The 22,077-nt window shown below is 37.2% G+C and overlaps 1 protein-coding gene across 12 annotated transcripts in view; it reads right to left on the bottom strand.

The window, feature by feature from the left end:
- Liprin-gamma (liprin protein kazrin) overlaps positions 1-22,077 on the bottom strand; it is a 123,638-nt gene that overhangs the window by 65,359 nt on the left and 36,202 nt on the right. The window lies entirely within an intron of this gene.

The raw sequence follows: 22,077 nt of genomic DNA, 5'->3' as shown, positions 1-22,077 counted from the left end.
GCGCTTCAACGTGTTCTCTTTCTATTTCTCTCTGCGTCTCTCTTTCTTTCACAAGCCCCTACGGCGTGTACATAGGTCACTGTGGTGAAATGAGATCAGGATGAGATCGGAAGAGGAGGATGCAGACGGGGATAATACCAAGAGCAAATGTACAGCACGTTTCACAGTATTATACAAAAAAATACTTTAACAAGCAAAATGAGTAAAAATGAGATGAATTTAAATTTTTTTAAAACATAAAACACAATTAAATGTATAATTAAAGAGTTTTGCTCTAATTTTGCGCAGGCCGTTCATACAATTAATTATTTAAAGATAAAATCTTCTGAAGATTAATGCAAGGTTATTTCAGATAAGCCTAGCTTTGATTAGAAGTTCCGGGACACTTTATGAAATACAAGAAACAGAAGAAGAAATAGAGACTAACTAGATAGAGATGATAAGAGATAGAGCTAGAGCCACGAATATTTATACCATGGTATGTCATGATGGTTGTATCGCGGTGGAAGCTCAGGAAAAAGGGATGCCGTCGTTCTGTACGCACGAACACGTTATCTATACTATAGTGCGGCTATTGAAGCAGGTACAGGGCTCTATCCAAGCAGAATGTGGTGAATAAGCATGGTACATAATGCATGGTGCAGGTATGCACTGTAGTGCAACACATAATACGCGCGACACGCGTTAACACTGTATTGTATTATTCGTCGTATATGTAATCACGTTCAACGTAGAATTAGTCGAGTTGCCCTTACATGTGTTCTATATTATGTAAGAGCCGCAAAATTGGGGTATTATAAAAATTGCAAAATATTCACACCGCATCTTTCATCATTTACCTGCGATTCGAATTTTGTATCAAATAAATAAAGCTCAATAGTAGATCAAGAAAAATTTTTGAGTTTAATATCTATTGTAAGTTTCTCAATTAAATTTCTAGTTAAATATTTTTATGGTAAAATATGTTCCTTTTATTTTATTTTGTGACTAGCACGTGCGATTAAAATCTGATTTAGGCGGAAATGATGTAGACATTTTTTTTTTTTTTATAAAAGATATATTCAAAACTGAATAAATAAGGCATAGAAAAAGGCATAGAAAAGGATTGCAACATGAATATTGAGCCGCAAGTGGCATTGAATACGTAACGATTCAGCTTGGCAAAAAAGCGACGACTTATATAGTTGACGTTATATAGTTGAACTGAATAAATTGTGAAGTGAAGTATAGAACGGGTTTGGTGTATCATCAAGATTTGTTAGAAACTTAATGGCACAATAACTTGATAAATAAATAGATGCATGTATTAAAATCTATTTCAAAGCCTAGTGTGTTCAGAACAATCATAATATATTGGCAAAAATGTGATCACAGAGAAAAAAAATTCGTCTTAAATCAAGACAAATATTCTCATATATAAGCACAAATATTACAATCTTCTTAAAAATTTTAGTCTTGACTTGAATTTGTATTGATACAACTCTTACTTTTGCTCAATTTCAAGGTTAAAAAGCTTGAAAGTTTATATGAAGATTATACGTAACATTCTTATTTTTATAAGAGAATGTACAGTCTTGATTTAAGATTAATTTTTTTTTCATTAATTAATACTTACATACGCTAAGAAATCTTATAAATTAGATCTTTACAAGAATCTAATTAAAATAAGAAAATGATTAACAAAACGTATCCGATAGTCTTGAGATACTCGCTTAGTTTCGTGATATTTAACGTGTCTGGAATTAAACGCTTATCCCCCGACGTGTGTTTTCCCGACAAGGAAAAACGCACGAATTAGAGCACAAAACCCGTTGATATCGAAGGCACGCAACGCGGCCTTCCGTGCCGCGGAATCTAAGCGCGAGCAGCGCAGCTACGATGCACCGTGCATTCATCCGGGCAATGGATAAGCGTAAGTTGAAGGCATAGTTTGCGCAACACGCGCTTTATCGAGGCTTCGTAGACGCCAAAGGCCGCTCATGAGGAGGCACGCTAAATTGCTTCTTAATTGCCAGCGAGCCACGGAGCCAGCGCGTTCGTGCAAACGCGCGGAGAGGGCGAGTCACGCTAATCGACCCCGATGCATCCCATCGGCTACGGAACGGTACGGAGCGTCGTGCATCGATACTCGACATCGAAATGCGCGCACGAAACACAACATTCGGCCCCGACAAAACGGCGTGCGGTCGATACAACGATCGGCCTCTCGCCGATTTTATTCGAGCGAATCCAATCTGCCCCATCCTCACCCGCGCCGAAAAATGGCAAGTTTCAGGAAATGGTATCGGAAACAAGTTAGTCGTCCTAAATCGCGCTAATGCATTTTGAAATAGGACATCCTGTGCTCTGGCCCGTGACAATGGCTAGGAAATATTTAGAAATACTAAATAACGTATTACAGATAATAAATGTGGCTATGATTTAACAGAAGACCTTTTTCCTTAAATGTGCAAATCTAATTATCTTGATATTAATCGTAAGCATTATTTACACATAAGTTGTATATTCATTTTTTTGCAAAATAATATTTATAACATTGCTTGAAGTTAGAATTTATTTTTTCACTTTTTAAGTATTTTGTAGTTCAATGTTATGGATGTGGATATATATATATATATATATATATATATATATATATATAAAATTGATATTTCTAATTTTGGTGATACCAGTAACGTAAAAAGATATTAATAAATCATAGTTCAAATAATAGGTCATGCGACACAACTAGTTAGGGATTAATCGAGTGTGATGCAATCGTACACGAGGCGCGATACGTGCAGTTTCCGTTTCGTGTAAATCGTGAAACTGGACGCTACGACTCTTTCACGTGACAATCAAACTGCGGTCAAGTGCGGCGTGATTGCAGGAAGCGATGTGCATGAAACGCGATAAAAGTTCGATACGGTCTTCGTCATAAAACGATTTCGTTATCTATCATATGAGTATGCAAGCAACACGTCTGTCATTACGTGAAGAGAGCTCCGTTTTCGCGAATAAAATATGCGCGATACAACGGTATAAATAGATTAGAAATATCGTGACAAAATTATACTTAATATAAATATGAATATTCTTAAATATTTAAATTAAACTATATATATTTAATTTAAATATTCATAAATCACATATATTTTGTACAAAGTGTTGGCGCAATTATCGCGAGGAACGCGATCCTGACGTTGCAATATGATCGGTTATGATCGAGCGTCTCTACAACCGAGCCCTCATTCCAATGTAAATATGCACGACGTCGCGACGCACGTCGTTTCTTGCCTCGATGCGACCCGATAATGTATCGAGTACGCAGCTACGTTATTGAGAACTTGACGGCGTTAAAATGAAAGCCGCACCCGCGACATTGCACCGCGCTGGACGCGATATATTTACGCCGAGACGAGAATTATTCCGGTGTAGGCGGCGGTGGACATATGTTAGTGGGCACCCTGTATATCTTGCCGGGGCTTATATAGTAGGAAGGCCGGTTATTGGGCGGACAAGAATAGAGTGCATCGCTCTCAAACGGAACATCCGTCTAACCGCACCGCCGGGTTTCTCACTCGCGATGCGCGCGGAGATGTAACACGAGCGCGCCATCGAAGGATGGTCCCTTCGGTGCGCGGCTTCATTGCGAACCGACCGACCGACCGACGTATCGCCGCACTGTAATTCCGCTGCGTGCTGCAGCATCGTATTTTACATCAATTAAAAGTTGACAGCAATAAATTATTCGTATATATTCAATACATTGTGATGTAGCGCTTTCCGCAGCGGAATAACGCTACGGCGATATAAGTAGCGAGATCTGATCTAATAAAACATGAATCGAAGGAGTAGAAGCCATTATATACCTGTATATGTGTAAAACTTCCCTTTTCTCTCTTCTTTTTTTCACAATGCAATAAAAAAGTTATTATTAAATGGTAGAAATCATGTTATTCGAGCAATTAGAAAAGTGAAAAATAAAAATATCTTTGATACATAAAAGAGAATTTAATTTAATTTCGAAAAATCGAAGTCCAATATTTCAATTGATAAGTTCCACCAAAGTTCTTGAAACCGCGCACTAAAACCAGCACTAAACCAGCCGCTAAATAAAAACTTCATTATCAGTTATATACAAGTGTTATAAAATAAAGAATTTTTTTTCGATAATTTTTTGGAAGGAAACTGATGACTGTTGCTCAAACGCGCCGTTACTTTGCACCTTGAACGAGAATGCCCAATTGCGCGAATAATGTCTGAATTGCTGGAACCGATTTACTCGAATGATCGAAAGGAGCGAGAGAGAGAGAGACGATACACGCTAATTGCGCGACGTGCATTCTTGCGACGGACGGCATTGAAAGAGGCAAAAGCGCAACGCGCCATTTAAGGTACTTGTCGTCTCGCCGCGCGTTCCCGTTTCCCGTTTCGTCGTAAAGAGACGTCTCTGCAGCCGGCTTAAGGTATTCGGGTGAATAAACGACGAGAGAGGAGGCGCGTTTAAGATCTCCTCTCCGTCTCGGATTCGATTAAATCTCGAGCAAGGCCGAATAAAAGTACGGCGCGCGCGGAGGAACGGAGAACGGACGTTATCGAGGCTTTCCATAGAAGTCTCCTTGCAGCTCTTTCACGATCGGTTTAAGTCTATTGCGTTGCCGCTCGATAGGCCCTTACAAACGGGTAGGTCCTGACAGAACGGCGCTGGATAAAGCTGAAAGCGTGTAAATTATAAAGAGAACAGTGCGGCGAGTGCCTTTGAATTTCTCGTGTTTCAATCCTTTGTGCTCATATGGCCATTTAATAGAACGTAAAATCATTATCGGAGTCACATTATTAGACAAAATGTGTATGTATTGATTTTACAATGCCTGGATATTAATGTAATTATATGGTAATTTTCTTAATAAATTGCTGCTAACACTTCTGATATTCTAAAGGCACTCGTTTGATATCCTTGATTTATAAAGGGATTTAATTAATTTAACTATTATTTAATATTCTTACATTTAAAAAGGTGATGAAAAAGAATTTTTTATTAATATAAAAAAATTGTTATATATATATATATATATATATATATATATATATATATTGCGTCTATGTGATCCGCGATAATCCACATCTCGAAACGGTTGATTGTAACAAAGTCCTTTTAGAGTCACAGTCGAGTGGCCGAAATGATTGATATACACAAACGACGTTGCTCATACATATTTATTGTCCGTTAAATGGCATAGAAACTAGAGCGTAGTTGGGCGTCCTGTCTCCTGTTTTCGTCATTATTGCAATTACTTATAGAGCGCATATGGGTTACTTTTATTCCTGCGGGATGCAAAAACCGGCGAGCACGTGGCAAATGGTCTCGCACCCTCGAGATACGACATCGAGTCCCACCTAAATTACGCCAATCTTTCGCCGGCCGGCGTGTGCAACGCGGATAGACGAGTCCGCTTGGCGCACAGCTGCGAATTCTCATAAATATTTATTGCGCATCAAAATAATATGTAAATACGTACGCGTGTTCGTTTTCGTGACGATGAACGTGCGCGCTTTATACCTACGTGCGAGACATTGAGAGCCGTTTTATGATCTGACGTCTGACGTGCAGATTGGGACCGAACGTCGAAGTTGCTACAATCGCAGCCAGTCGTTACATTTATCGAAACAGCGAGTTGTACGAAATTGAAACAGGTTCGCGTCAACGCTCGGATGGAAATGTCGCCGACTACAAATACGGAGAGCTCGGGGCAATAATAAAAGTCCCACTGAGGTTATATTTATTTTCACCGAGATTTATATTTGTTTAAGTATTATATTTGTAGAGTTTTGTAACCGTGACTATGGCAAATAAAACCTTTGCTCTTTTAAAAAAATAATACATAGATACTCGAATATAATTTTAATAAGAGAAACTACTGAATAAAACAAATCATCAAAAGACAAGATGTCTTTTTCTGTGATGATACACCTTTAACATTTATTTCATGTGATTTGAAATGTTGTTGCGACAAGTTCTGATCGAAAAATAAAGAGAAAGAATTCTGCTTTAATTAATTTATAGCTAGATTGTTTGATAAAGCTTTGTTTATTATATAAATACTAAATGAAAAAATTAAGCTATTATTTCTTCTTTTAGTAATTAGGACAAGACACTATAATCATTCCTTATTAACTTAATTATTATAAAAAATCATAATTACACACATATTCACGATTATATAAATTTAATTGTGTTATTAAATTCGTAAAAATATTTCGTTCTGGATTTTGCACTAGTTTAAGAAAAATGTACACAAAACGATAATTTCCGCAAGGTAATTAGTATGACATATATCGATAGTATCTGAAAAAAAAAAGAAAAGAAAAGAAAAGTAACCAGCGACAATCCATCTGAACGATGACGGGCTAGAAATGAGGAAGCTTGAAAGAAAATAAAGACGAAGCATGAACTTGGAGGGGGGGGGGGGGAAGAACTTGCCGGTGAGCATTCCTTCGTTCTGAACTCCACTGTAGGTCGGCTCATCCGGAGCAGAAATGTTCCCACGCTTCGTTCGCGAATGCGCTACGAACTGCAGGGCGCGCTCCACCGTCCAATCACGCATCCGCTTCCGCTCGTCCGTCGCTCAGTAGTTATTCATGAGTAGGCAGGCGGTCGTGTAGTCGCGATTTAAAATCACAACACTTTCTCCGACTTTTATTCCACGGCGAGAGCGACGAGTCAATCTCTCTTAATTAATACATAGAATGAATGTCTGTCACTTCACTCGCACAGGAAACGATAGTCTCGCTGTTAAAATATCTTTTATACGTTTGTACAGACGACTAGTGATTTTGAATATCGATGATTAGATCCGTTAGTATATTTGTTAATTCTCATCAGATAATTTGATTTTTAACCTAGTAAATTTTATAGATATCTCTACAATAATAAAAAAAAAATCAGTATTTCTGCGATTTGAACAACAGCGGCAGATGTATTTACGATAAATCTATTTTATCATTTTCTATTTGTGACGGAAAAAAAGACTGAGTCACGTATAGCTAGACGAAGAGATAAACTTTATTTCTTCTGTTTTATTCGCGTTTGGAGTAATAACTGGATCATGGCCAGCGGATTCGCGAAGATAAATACGGACAGCTCTAATAATAATGACAGTTAGACGTAAGTCGATTACTCGCAAAAATTGAGTCCGCTAATCCGAAATAAAGATCAACAAAGTTCACTCAATGTTCTACCAATATCAAACTATAATCTGAGAATTCAGGAAATGCGCGCTGAAAGAAAATTCGATGCTGATAATTCTCTGTAGCGGGAAAATTTAATGCAAGGATCAGGAGCGTGTCTTCGCGAAGCTAGCGATTCACTACTTCTGCCGCATAATAACGTGTTACGTGTATTTCCGCTAAGACAAAATACACAATAAGATAATCCCGGAATTACGTTCTATAAGACCGCGGCCGTAAGTTTGCATTGAGAGTTCACATTATTACCCCATTTGTTATCCACTTTCCGGATGCGTTCGAATAAACGTAGTCTCTCTTTCTCTCTCTATTTCTCTCTCTCTCTCTCTCTCTCTCTCTCTCTCTCTCTCTCTCTCTCAGTCTCTCTCTGTGCACAGTTCGATGACACACGAATCCGAGTTACAGGTTCGTATAGCACCAATTTACGCGCAAAATCAAATCAAGCCGGCACAAAGATATCCTCGCCTACACTCAGCGCGACTCGATCCGCTAATAATATTTGTCGACATCCGCTCGGTTCGTGCCTGATTATTCGCCCGAACGGAACCGGCGATGCGGGAACGCGATTTGATATCGCGACTTGTTACCGTGACCCTTTCAGGTGGGAATGGGCGCGGAACAAACGAGGAAACGTACATATCGTAATGCATTTATCAGAGGAAATATGCTTACGACGTCTACGCTCGAAACTCGATAGCGTGGAGGAGTTTCGTTAACGAGAACGCCACAATATGTTTTATATTATCAAAAAGATTTCACTACCACTCGTTCAAGTAATGCAAAAAATGTTGGCGATATTTATTAATGAATATTAAATATTTGTAAAAAAATTCATAAAGATATTATTAATTGTAAAACAGAAATTCAATATTGAATAATAAAAAAAAAAGTTCAGAAATTCAATATATAAATAATAAAAAAAAAAGTTTTCAAATAATTTAATTAATAATAAAATATAAAAATGAACGTGAAATATGAAATAATGGCGTTTCGAAAATGTTTAATATTACATTTTAATATTACATTTTATTATATTGTTTAATATTACATTTTAATATTTTGCACATTATCAATTTATTCCCGTGCCACTCTGCACACAGCGAGCGTCATGTGATTACAATATGACGGATACATCCTGTTCCGAACTTTCTCTGGCGGAAGGAGGATAGATAAAAGTACACGAGCAAGATGAGACAGCTAAACATCGATATTGGAAACATCGGGGAAGGAGCGATAAAACATAAAACACGACGGTTAAAAAAGAAATCCATTCGAGATTCTACGAAGGTAAAGCTAATAAAATTGCGTACCGACCATTGCAAATGAAATCTTTCCCGTGGATCCATTACGGAAGTGCATCGAAAAAAAGTAAAGGCGATTGCCAAAAAGAAGAAAAAAGAAAAGATCCAGATACCCAGGTAATATTATTTGCTGGATCTCGGAACTCGATAGCTCAATCGTTTAGCCTTCGTCGTTCTCAAACTTGGATAGACTATCGAGAGCTACGTGATCTATTCGTTTTTGTACTTGTTCGTTCGTCCGTTTGTTCGTTGGTTCGTACATAGTACTGGAATATGCATGATCACTATAGACATAAAATCCGTGACGGGCTTGGATTTATCGGAGATAGTGGCTTTACTTCGACGTACGAAAAACGAAAAACGGCAGATTCCAAAAAAGTGAGAGAACTACATATCTTCGAGAAAAATGTTCATTGTAGACTATGTCTGCGAGTTCGTGCGCGCACCGCGTTTATAAGTCCCCATGATCACAGAGCGAATTTATGAAGCCGAGGAGTATCCGCTCAATTCCCGCGGGATGGTGGACGCTAACCCCGCGCGCGAACAAGAAATATCAAAAAGAAGAGGAAAGAAACCACAAATCCAGCGAAGAAAGGTAATTGCGGACCGTGGTGTTGTGTTAAAAAGATACCGCTACGTGGCGAAAGCACGAGCCAACAAGGTAGAATACTCCGAATTTATGTCGCTTGTCGGAAGCTAACAGCGAGCGGGTCCGAATATTTCAGAGTATGAAGTAAAAACAGATAAAATAAGCTGCATTTCTGCTCTGAAAATTTCTGCAATATAGAAACGTAAATAAATTGCTATTCTCTACTTTGTATTTTATAGTGAACCATTTTATGAAAAATTAACAAAAAAAAAAAAAAAAAAAAGATTACCATAAACAAAGATGAGCGCCAAAATGATACAGCGCGCTTTGATATGCATTTTGTTGTCAGTGTATTTTTTCCACCGTTTCTGTGAAAGCAACCGATTTGTACAGTAAAAAGAAAAAGAAAAAAAAAAAAGATAGAGAAGAGTTCTTGCAGCCGTTTCGACGAGGTACTGCTAATTGCGGGAGTAGCGTGGTGAAACATCCGGATTAAAAACTGCTTGTTCAGCCACATTACTGATGCAACGAGACGACGGGTGCGGCGATGTAGCACCGCTGCACCGGCAAAATGTAACGCGGATAGGAAGCGACTGGTGGAACAACGCTCCACTCTATGCAGCGATGCATCAGACTAGTAGACGGCATTACGTCTCGCGGAGATCGTTGTCTCGAGGAGATGCGAATTTAGGTGAGACGATGCGAAAGGAGAAACGCATCACCGCATCCACTACTACACGATGCGTGTGAGGTTCCTCACCTAACTCTCTCGTCGTGTCCCGCATCACGTGATCAATCTTTCGAAAGTTGATATGATAAAAGTAACGAGAGACAATGCATCTTCCTTTTACCTTTCCTTCGAATGAGGGTATCGATTATCGCGCTCGGACATTTATTAAAAGATTGAGATGTACGGTGCAGCTGAGCTCTTTTAATATTTTCAGATTATGAGCCTTCACCATAGCGAACCATTGTACGAAGATTGAATTACCAGAAATTAGAGCAAAATTAATAAGTAAGAATTGTAAGTAAGAGAATTAAGTAAAGAATTATAATAAATAAGAAAGAGACTCATATATAAAAATACTTCGTTCGATTGTAAATTATAATCTTTCGTCGAGAGGAATATTCTATGATTGAATCTTTCAATTCCTAAAATATACGCTTCATCAATTACCCCCAATTTTTTTTTCATCGATCGGCGCACTCGTCACTTTTATCCTAAAGACGTAATATTGATATCGCGTTATAATTGCTGCGTTTCACTATTTGAAAACAGAGCACACTAATCCTACAACATCTCACCGATTACCGCGCATTACTGTTGCATCGGCGAATGCACCGACAGCGGTGGATTTTAATCGCGCCAGTTCGTTCACTGCTATTTAAATTCGTTATTCCGTTAACGGATATTTTTCTCACAGTCGCGACGAAATCGCGGCGTTGCGTCGCTTTTAATTCTTTCTTAATTATAAATCCTCTTCGAAGCTCATTGTAAGTACAAAAATATGTTGCCGCGAGCACAGTTTAATGCATTTATAACATCGCAAATATTCTATGTTGCAGAATTTATAGTACGCTCGAGATTTTTCTCGATGTTGTTAAATATTTGAAATTCTCGTGAGAGATAGCCAAGAGTCACATCATCTATCTGTGATTATGCTATCCGCATAAATGTTGCAAAGAAAAAGTTAATGAATGGAAAAATAATAAAAAATAAATAAATCAGGAGAATTGTTTTTCTAAACTGTCTTTCAGTCCGTACATCCAAAAAATGTAAAGCAATGTAGTTTTAAAAAGTTGCCAATATGGCTCATGACTATCTCTCTGTGAATATTTTCACTTATCAATTCCTACCAAAGTAATCGACACATAAAGTAATCAATTATAAAATTTGCTGCGATATGCAAATAAACGCGAGATATCACAACGATCTACTCGTTCAATGTCGGCGCGTCATTTATCACAGTCGTCTGCACTGGCTGCATTTTTCTCTGTGTTGAAAAGGCGACGATAACATCGGGATTTTTCAGGATTTTTTTCAATCCTGCAGTAACTCGATTCCACGAGACGCATAAACTGCACCAGCACCCGGATTCACCGTTGCTTCCGCACTTTAGCACTGTACACTTTTAGAATGTCGCGCAAAGAGACGCGCCTCTCGTCACTCCTCGCGCTCCGTTTTTAGCGCTTCTTGCAGCGGAATTTCCAGCGTAACTGTCGTGAACCAGAGGAAGAAGAGACTGTCACGTCTCGTCGGCAGCCACGCGCATTGGTATTGCAGCGAAACCTCCTCGAAGTCTTCAACTTCTCTCGACAATGTTCGCTCGGCGGTAGAATTGAAGGAGAAGGAAGAGGAGATGGAGGAATAAGCGGACGCTGAAGATGACGAGGTCTCTCGTATTGCCCGACGAGGCAACTATACTGATTTAACGGACGAAAGTTATACCGCGTATACCGGTTTTCCCGAAATAGGTCGTCGGTACATCTTCTCCGAAATCGATAACCAAGGCAAGATGGATGGCGAGTGCGAGCCGATGCGATTGAGAAACTACCCAACTTGATCGTGACACCGGTTCACAGCCGACTGAGAACGCAAGAACAGGCGAATCAGGCCGACAACGTCTGGTCGACCTGCAGCGGGCCCTCGATGGGGCCCCATGGTGGGGCGGAACCCTCTCGTTTCATGGGCCCTCAAGGTAGTGCGCCGGCGGCACGTCGCGGGGTTCGACCGAGCGTCTGCCGCCTGAACAGGAAGAACGACTTCTGCCCACGAGCCCATTATTGTTTGCCGTTATTATTGTTATTATGCACATCCTGCGCCGCGGCGTTTTGATCAACCGAGTGCAACGATGAGGAGTCGTCGGGACGGCAAGCCGCTTTATTTTTGCGGTACGTAATGCGAAAGCAACACTGCGTTGTTCAAGCGAAAGATAGAATTTGATGAGAGAATAATGAGATAAGTTCCGGTTAATGAGAATGCGATAACAGCGAGCGATCAATCTACGATTACAGCAGCTCCGCTCGATTTCTTCGTGCGTTATGCATATTTACAATAGAAATAATATAATATTGCAATTCGACTTCACTTAATTTCTGACTCTTTTTTAATAATGAATAATTTTTACATCTAGATATATTTATATATTTACATATAGATAATTATTTTTAATATTTTTTAATTTAGGTTTTTATCTAGATGAATTTTTAAAATCTCGAAAATATGTATTTGCATGCCTCGAGAAGAATAAAAAAGAAACACGAAGACGAAATGAAAAAGCATGGCACTTCATTTCCTGCCTGCGATCCTAAATTTATATTCTTAATTACTTGTAGTTCCTCTCTTCCCAAGAAACACTCATTATTTTGCAAAATTTAACAGCGCGCGTCACAGCTACACTCCCGGAAAGCATTTAAATTTACGTGGCAAACTTACGCGGTTTCAGAAATAATCGCAAAAAGCTTTCAGGAACGAGGGCCAAAAAATTTCTATTATACTGTGGAATGATAAATTTTAAATAAAAGGGCGAAGCCATTTACTCGTTTTAGGAGCAGATGCTCGACATTAAAACGACCTAGCCGAGCTTGAATCGGAAAAGTGTAGCATCGCCAAGCGGCGGAACACCTGAGCCGACTAGTGTACAATATCCAGTACCTGACACCGACAATGCATTTGCGGTAATGTATGAATTCCAGCATGTGGTACGCACTAGAAGCTTTTATTTCTGCGATTGAATGCAAGATACTTACGTACACGCGCTAACGTCAATATTTAACTTGCACCTATTATCTCTCGTGATAAAAAAAGAAAAAAAAAATCATAATAGAATTGCGAATTTATACTGCTATCTGCGAATTAATTTAGGATTAAGCGTGCAATTAAAAGTATTTATTTGCCGTGCAAATAAATAAACGTCGGCAGGCGCCAAACGCGAAGTTTAATTGATATACGAGCGAAGCGTGCCCGAGCGTGATGTATTTATTTCAATTAAAATCGCATGCGAGAGACAGGTGGGCAGACCTTTTCCGTGCGTATTTACGAATGGCGCATAAACCTATCAGTTCGGAAATATCGATGAGTATTCAGTTGTGCAAATGTTGCGTTTTTTCTATTATTATATCTCTTTGAGAATTTAGTTACAATTTAAAACGTAACAGATAATGCAAATAGTTTTAGATATATAGTTTACAGTTTTTTTTTTTTTTACTGATTTCGAAAACGTTTCTAACAAACATTCACGTGTTGTTGCATGCTAATCATAAATATGATATTTGTTACAATCCATTTTATCACGCGTTTTTTCGGATCAATGTACGCAAGAAAAACAAGAAAAAACGCTACTATAAATATATAGTATGTTAAATAAGGTTTAACAAATCGAATAATGTCCAAGAATCTATTTTTATCTTCGCAGTCACGGAATAGAAATATAAAACGATCTTTGTCAACATAAAATAAGCATTTTTGAATTAGGAAATATTGCAATCAATATATTTAAATTGTAAAGTTTTATAAAAAGTAATCAAGTTTAAAAATAAGAATATCTTAAATAGAATATTCGTATTTCTTAATTTTTTTTATTATGCTTTTTAATTAAAGATATACGTATAACCAAATATTTCTAATTATTAAGGCAAGAGTTGAAGAATCATGCTAGGCACATTAATATTCCTATTATAATAATTTGCCAACGCGTAATTAGGGAAAATTTCGCGCACCTTTTTATAGTGGGTCAACTTATATCGCGCATGGATATCCGGGAGGCGAGTGATTTCATAATCATCCCTACTTACTATACTTTTTTAAGGGAACGACACCGTGTATTAGCACTCGCGCGATTTCTTCGATAGCGATGAGGCCTCGAATATGCCCATAAAGAAAATCAAGGGCCGTTTATAAAAAGGTCGCGTGCAAGACGTCGTTATTAAATAACATTGAACGAAAAAACGCGACAAGAAACAGAGCAGTAAATTATGTTCTTTAATGAGAATGGCGATAAAATAAAAGGGAGGCGATGCAATAGAAAGATTCGCGTATTCTATTCGTGCTGAAATTTTTTGCCGGTCAAAAATCCGCGTCGCGCGGACCATGAAGAATTGTGTGCCATTGTACGCTAGCTGAAAAGACGTGAAAATGTTTCATGGCGTCATAATTCGTTATCGATAGACAGGCCTTTGTAGGAGTCAAGTTTGCATTGGCGCAACGCCACATTCATGATATAATAGATATATCAGTTTGCTCGACAAAAAAATCGTCGTGTGTAACAATCAATCTGACCCCGCCGAGAGATAGATATTGAGATGCAAAAAAGAAACAAAGATAATGGTAAATAAATTTACGCGTCGATATGAGTTTTGTTCATTATGCTACTTTAAATTGTAGCGCATAAGAAAAATATGTAGATGAGGAAAATTCTTATGAAGATATCCTCTTTCTGAGAATTTTCTTCATCTATATTTTTTCTCGTGTGAACAATTCTTTATAAGAATTTTAAGCAAAAATGAGAAGGATATTCAATCCTATATGAAATCCTTAAGAAAATCTTAACAAAGACAGATAAGAGGTAACAATTATCGTAAAATACACTCGGTTTTGTGCGAGAGAGAGCTGTAATAGCGTATTTAAGATAAAGTACAGAATCTTGTGGAAACGGTTTACGCGACTACTGTTCACCATTACACGTACACGATTCTTTCCTTCACGCTCAATTCGCTAAACGATCTTCTGCTACGTTTAAGTATCCAATTCGTTTGCGGCAACAGATCTCACTAATGCGAATTTTCACCTGTCTTAACGTAAAAGTCTTGTTAGAACACGAGCAGTAATATTTCAATATCACTCAACAGCCTTTTGTGGAACACACAAATCACATAAAATAAAGTCCTATTTTGTATTATTTTTAATTATAACGACAAAAAATTGGTAAATACATCTTATAAAAAAATAAATTTTTAGATAAATAAACAATTAAAAAAAAAAAAATACATAAAAAAGATATATCTAAAGAAAGAAAATATCTTTCAATTTTTCTAGCTGCACTTTCGCTAATACTTTACATCAAGTAACCTTTATAAAAGGCAAATTGCTCGATTTATTCGGCGATGGAGCATCGTTATTCGAAAATGCAGATTGCCTTATGTTATCGAGCGCGCTAATTCGCAAACTCGTTGCGGCTACTAGTCGATTTACTCTTATCTCTTATCCTTATCTTGAGTGGAAAAGTTAGAGGCGCGCTGCCAACTTTCGGGCCTTCCGAGTCGATGCTTTTCCAATAAGCTCACGAAAATTCCGTTCGTGCGAGAGAAGGGCGGAAGGCGCACGGAAAGGGACGCACGGATCGTGGAGACTAGAGAGGTCGGGATCGGAAAGAGAAACGGCGATGCGACTCGCGCTGAATAATGCAGAGCGCGTACATCCTCGTACTATGGCGTGTCTTCGGACTTTCGACGCTCTGAATCGGTCTTCGTAATTCTTTGCCCATTTCGTCCCTTGCTCGAAAGGTACAACTAAAGCGAGGACGGGTCGCGGAGTTAATGAAATTTTTCATGAACCATTTTGTCGCGCGCTCTTCGTGACCTAAATAAACGTCATTTCTAATTAAACGTTACAATTGAATTTTTTAAGAAAGGAAAATATAATTTTGGTAGACTGTAATTTATAATCTTTCGCATCAAAATTAGATATATATAGTTTATATAAAAACTTGTAAATAATATGAATAAAGATATCGATATTTTAAACACGGACAGATGTTTTTTAAAACTATTTTAAAAATGAGAAAAATGTTTTAGTATATTAAATCTGCGAGTTTTTTTTCCCCTCTAATCCTACAATAAATCTCTCTTACAAGGCGATATAAGTTATGTATTCTGAAATATCAAATTACGGAAAAAATGATAATTAATGAATAGTATTAACATTCTAAATAGTGTTAACTTTTAAATCTTAATTTTTTTAATATCTTTTATATCTTTCTGTATTAAACAATGCAATTTGCGTGCAGTTCATTCCACGAATTCCACGAATATTCCAATTTCTTTCACATTTGCTCGCAATGAACGTAATGCTAACTTGGCAAAATCGTCATGATTGTTAACCGATTCTGTCTAGAATTACCGGGTGTTTTTCCGGGCTTTTTCAAAGGCGTGACTAGAACGCCAAGGCAAACGTTCGACGTCGCTTATCTCATTCGCGTTTCTACTCTCATCGGGATTCTGAACACTAAAGTTTACGAGGTGCATTTAACAGCACGATAAATATCGATATACCAGCGGCATACGACGTGGCGCGGCTTGTCTACGGAGCCTTTAAGTGCCCTGATATTTATGTAGCTACAAATTATCTCAGGTCCCTACGCCCTTTCATTCATAAATCGAGACGTGACAGCGTTCAGCCCTGAAGCAGTAAACTCGAATACGATTGCTCGATCATCTTGCGCCGCGATATCGATCACAATCGATGTGAAAATATTTCATCTGTAGAAATATCGAATTTGACACTGAGTAAGAACTGTGGGCTTGAAAAATAAATTAGATACAAAAGAAATAAAATCTAGAAATAAATGAGCCGATTAAATATAATTATTATATATAAATGTAATATATTTAAACGTAATTAAGATATAATAATGAAAAATTCAATGAGAAACGTATTTCGTTAAATTAATTCTAAAATAGTGATGTAATAAAGAATATCAATTTTATATAGAAGAATACTGTATTTAAATCGGCTGAAGTTTTATGACTGAGAATTATGTAATTATTACATCCGATTAACGTATAGGCTAATGTGGCGTAATAATATATTGATGTTACGTATGAAGCATCCGCTGAGAATCTTTAAAGTTAGAGTTCATCTTCTGACGATAGCATACATAAGCGATAACTAATTTCCGCACTAAGTGTTAGATATGCTATTACCGACATAAATTGCAATTTGCAACGCGATTTGCTTTCATCGTAAAGTCAATAATAATTCTGCTACATGAGTGTCGAGATAAGTAGATATAACTTACTTAATACACCGTACACTATAATTACAATATTAAAAGATGACTAATTAATAACAAGTTAAATTACATTTGTTATTAGATTAATAAAAAAATTAGTTCATTTATCTATCTGTTTATTTATTTATTTGCGTAAAAAGCTATTGCTATATATATAAAAGATGTTGATTAAACTTAAATTTCCTTTCTTTGGTCACGCAACCAGACATCTCGGAACTACTCTGCAATATCGGCCTAACGTTCCGGCTTCTCTTTAAAACACAGCGATTTCCAGATGGGATCGTTAGGACACGTCGGCGTGGAGTGGGCAACCTGGATCCTTTGTGGCAGATGCCGTAAGAAGGTTTCGTGGTGCAGCTGTCGCCTCACGAGACACGCTCAAGCTGGAACTCACTCACACTTTGTTCCCTCGTGTGCATGTACACACGTGAAAAAGCTCATGCCTATGTATGCGCGAGCATAGAGCATATATTGCTACGGGAATATTGCGGGATGACTAGAGTCTCGACACCTATGAATACATCAACCAGTTTAACCCAATGCACCCTATGCACTAGCCAGTCAATATTGATACCTTTTGATAGCGAAACGGTAGAGTGCATCGAAATGCACGAATGCATTTAGCAAATTTTTCTCATAAAGCATTACTTTATTTTGATGTTTTATCATATTTAAAGTATTATTATAAAGTATTATTTTATCTTGATGTTTTATTAAGAATAATTTAATCAAATACGATAAAAGTACGTAGTTATATAGATTTTTTAAACCTAGAAATACATAAATTAAAAACCTTATTTCATAAAAATTGTTGTTTACCTTATGAGAATTAAAGTTATTATTAATTTAATATCAATTTAGATCTCTCTTTATATGAAGCAAACAATTTATAAAAATAAACAATCAAGAGAAAATTAAATAATTCTATGTGAAGAATATGTCATCACATGTCAAGAATGCATTTTAAAAGCAAAATATTTACATTGTTTATGACAATATCAAAGAATAAATGAATATCAACGTTATTTTAGAAAATATTCAGCGAAAATATTGAATATTTGTACTGTATCTTTATTTTATGTTATTTAAAAAAATACAAATCATTCAGACATTTAACTAACAAAATTGAAATTCTATCAGAATCAATACATTTTTATCAACAACTTGCTACTAAATATAAAATTCATATCGATAAAATATTTTCTGACAATCTTTTGCAATAGTATGACAAAGCATTATAATAATAGATTTTGAATAACAATTAAGGGATCATAAAAATGCTATATAAAACTGTTATAAACTGAAATATTAAAATAACGAATTCGAACATTTTGCAAAAATATTTATTTTATAAAAATTAAGCTAACGTGTAACATCGTAAATTCGATAAGAGTGCTTTTGAAACACAGAGTAATATGAAGGCACAGGTGGAAGAAAGCGTGGCTGTAAAAAAGCAGTCAAAGAACGAAAGATTTCTGCTATAAAACTCAAAGTGACTTCACGTGTCGTTAGTTTCCATTCTCTCTTTTTTTCTTCAAGATTAATGATACCAATAAATTTAGGGTCACAATGGCAAATCGATTAATATCGATACAACAGGCAGAATCCCATAGGGAAAAGAGAAAGAAAATTGGAAGAGAAGGAAAGTGCTTCCGCGACGCATGGTCATGGGGAGAATAGTTATTTATGAAGTTGAAAGAGGCCCTAAATTCTCGAAGGTCCAGGTGAATCTCTGACATGGGCACCACCTGCCGCCCACAGGGCATTTTCGAGTTCAGTGGGCAAGCCACGTGGGTTCTTCGCAAGAAGGTCCTGAAAAACTATTCTAGACCCTCGTCGTGTTCGAATTTTCTTTTCACCTGCTCGTGCTAAAAATGACTTAATAATGTAGTAAATGTCAGTCCACGTGTAAGCTTTAAATTATACACGATCTCTGTATAATATTAATACATTGTAATTCAAAAGAAAATTAAAATTATGTTACATTCTATTAATTGCTATATATAGATAGATATTTATTACTCATTCAAGTACTTTACATATATAGCCAAGAAGGCGACTTGCTTCACAAATATTCTATCACATTCATCCATCTTCCTCTCTCTTTGCGCGTTCTAAAATCGAACTTATCTATACTTATAAATTATTCTCTTGATTCTCTTAATATGTACCTAGCTTCTAAGTACTATCTTTTCTTTATACTATATTCTATACTTTACTTTACTGTACTTTATTCTATACATCACAACTTTAAATTTCATTTATCATCGTGTTCAATTTCTCCCTGTTCCTCTATTTTACTAAAACTTTAATAATTCTTATCCATTTTTCCTATCTATTCATTCTCTCTCCTATAATCTATGCTTTCTTATTCTTTCTCTTTATTTCCTTTTATTGTTTTTCTTTCTCTTCTTCAACCTTCCTTTTTCTCAACTCATATTCTCTTGCTCTCCATATTCTTATTAAGATCTTTCTTTTTTCTTTATTTATTTCCTCGTATCATAAGTGTCCAATAACTTTATCTTCCTTTCCATTTATCTTTTTAAATCACATTCTCGTTTTAAAACATTCCTTCACATAATACTCTATATTATCCTTATCTCTTTCGCAAAATATACATAGTTTGCTATATATATTTTTTTTCTTTTTATGTTACTCGTTTAGTTCCATTTCCAATATTCCTCGATAGTTATACAAATATTTTCTCTTATATGCAAACATTTTATCTGTATTCTATAGCGGAGAAGAAGAAGGAAAGTAACTTCATAGAGGCATTACTGTTCCATGCATTTATGCAACATTGTAACGTGCCTATTCCAAGAGTACATTCTCTCTGTTACGACGTAGCGAACAATGTTCATAACTGATAATAAATTAACTAGTTAACATGGAAAATGGAAAACGACTAATTGGCTCATACAGTTAAGTTAAATAACCGACCTGATAACCGACTACGCTGTATACGCTGATTACATCAAGCGCGGTTTTCTCATTAATTTGTAACATCGTCCTCGTCAGTATAACGCAGCTGCATCGTAATTTCTGAATAACTGAAACAACTACCCTTATATACGAATTTAAGCGCGGAATTAGCCATATATGTAACGCGTAAAAGCATCGCTGTTCTAAAGAAGTAAGAAAAACGATCATCTTGTAATCCGGGGGTTCTGTGAGAAAATGTAGTAAATCTGAACGTTATATCGCGACCAAGATGAAACGACGCGAAAGAACGTTAAGCAGAAAAGGAAATGGCTGCAGGACCGAAACGGTGGATATTCCGGATATCATATTTTCTCGTGATGTTCCAGCCAGGGAGGAGGCCAGTCCCTTTTGGATCGTCCTGTACTATCAACAGAGGCGGAAAACGAGGTTAGGGGAGAATGACTAAGTGCACCAGGGAGGGTGAGCCTTCACATTGCGGGAAGAGGAGCGACTGTGGGGTGGAAATCGAGCTCTTTCCTGAAATTTCCCTAAGACTCGTTTAACCTCCTTCCAAGATAGTCTCAGTCAACGCGTACACACACACACACACACACACACACACACACACACACACACAGGCGCGCGCGCGCGCGCGCGCGCGCGCGCGCGCATACGCAATGGTCGACGAGAGGAGAACACGAAGGGAGGATTAAGGAAATAGCGACATAGAGCGGGAGGGTCTAACACGAGAGATCTAATATCTCAAAAAATTTCAAGGACTATAAAATTGCGATTATTGGCAATTTTGACATTTTGCATTTAAAAGTTTTCGAGATACCCGTTGCATTTTGAGGATTAGTTAATATTCAGGTAATAGGATTAAGGAAAAAGTAATAATAATCTGTCCAATAAATCCTGCAGCGATTTCGAATCAACCATTGCGCTTTAAATCCAGTTCAAAATGTTCCCCTTTTTCTTTTTTGGAGAGGCAGAAAAGAGGAAAAGTTCGTAGGCTCAATTCGTTTCCAATCGCGTCACAATCACTGTCAAATTTCCGCCAGATGCGGTTTCGCTTCGCGAAAAAAAGCACGCGATAGAGCGCGCGCTTTCGAGCCATTCTGTATTAGACGACGAGGGAGGGACGAAAAAATCGAGGGTGGAGAACAGAATGACTAACTGCACAAGCATGAGAAGGGTGAGTACAGAACACAAGCTACTATAATACAGGGTGTCCACGTGAAACTTTACGCTTTTATTACGCGAGACACCATTAGACTACTAATTCTTCGATTCCCGACGTTAAAACATTTTTCATACTCTTTATACCTTTTGTAAATATTTACAGAAATACGTTTGTATTGTAATTAAATATAAACATAATGAAAATCTTTCAAAAATTATGTAAAACAATATTTTTAAGATTTTAAGATTTTAAGATTTTAGATAATAGAGCATCGGATTAATGAATCGTACTAATGTTTCTAAAGTACAAAACTACCTGTTTTTCTATGTCGTAACATCCCTTCCAACATACTTTGTCCTGACTCACCGTAAGAGGAATAATGCGGAGATATACCTCTCGGAAAATAGGGCACATGGACATAAACGGAGAATCCCTGCTTATACTTGCAACTTCGATGACGGCCGAGTACGCCTACGATTTTCCTACACGGCACATTTTCACAATAATCCAACGCATTTATAATGGGGACGTCACTCGGCGCACAATATGTTTCTCGTGCGCTATCCGTAAAGGGCGTATGTAACGTCGCGGTGAATGGGCTCCGCTATGTAACACCCTGCACGCGACTACTACTACCATCCCCCTTTTTTTCCCACCTCGTCCCCCTCCATCCTTCTTGTTCAAGTTAGACATAAAAAAAAAAGAAGGGAAGAAACTCTCAACGAGGATTTCGACGAAACTTTCCGGTATATCTCTTTTCCTTATTCCGCGAGTTTGTGTGTTTACGTTACGATAATGTCTTTAATAGCGAACGGTTTTAATAACGCTGATGGGACGGAAAAGAGG

Source organism: Pogonomyrmex barbatus, unplaced genomic scaffold (assembly GCF_055798465.1).
Source record: "Pogonomyrmex barbatus isolate J1 unplaced genomic scaffold, ASM5579846v1 scaffold2, whole genome shotgun sequence".
Taxonomy (NCBI): Eukaryota; Metazoa; Arthropoda; class Insecta; order Hymenoptera; family Formicidae; genus Pogonomyrmex; species Pogonomyrmex barbatus.
This window is presented reverse-complemented; position numbering and strand designations above follow the sequence as displayed.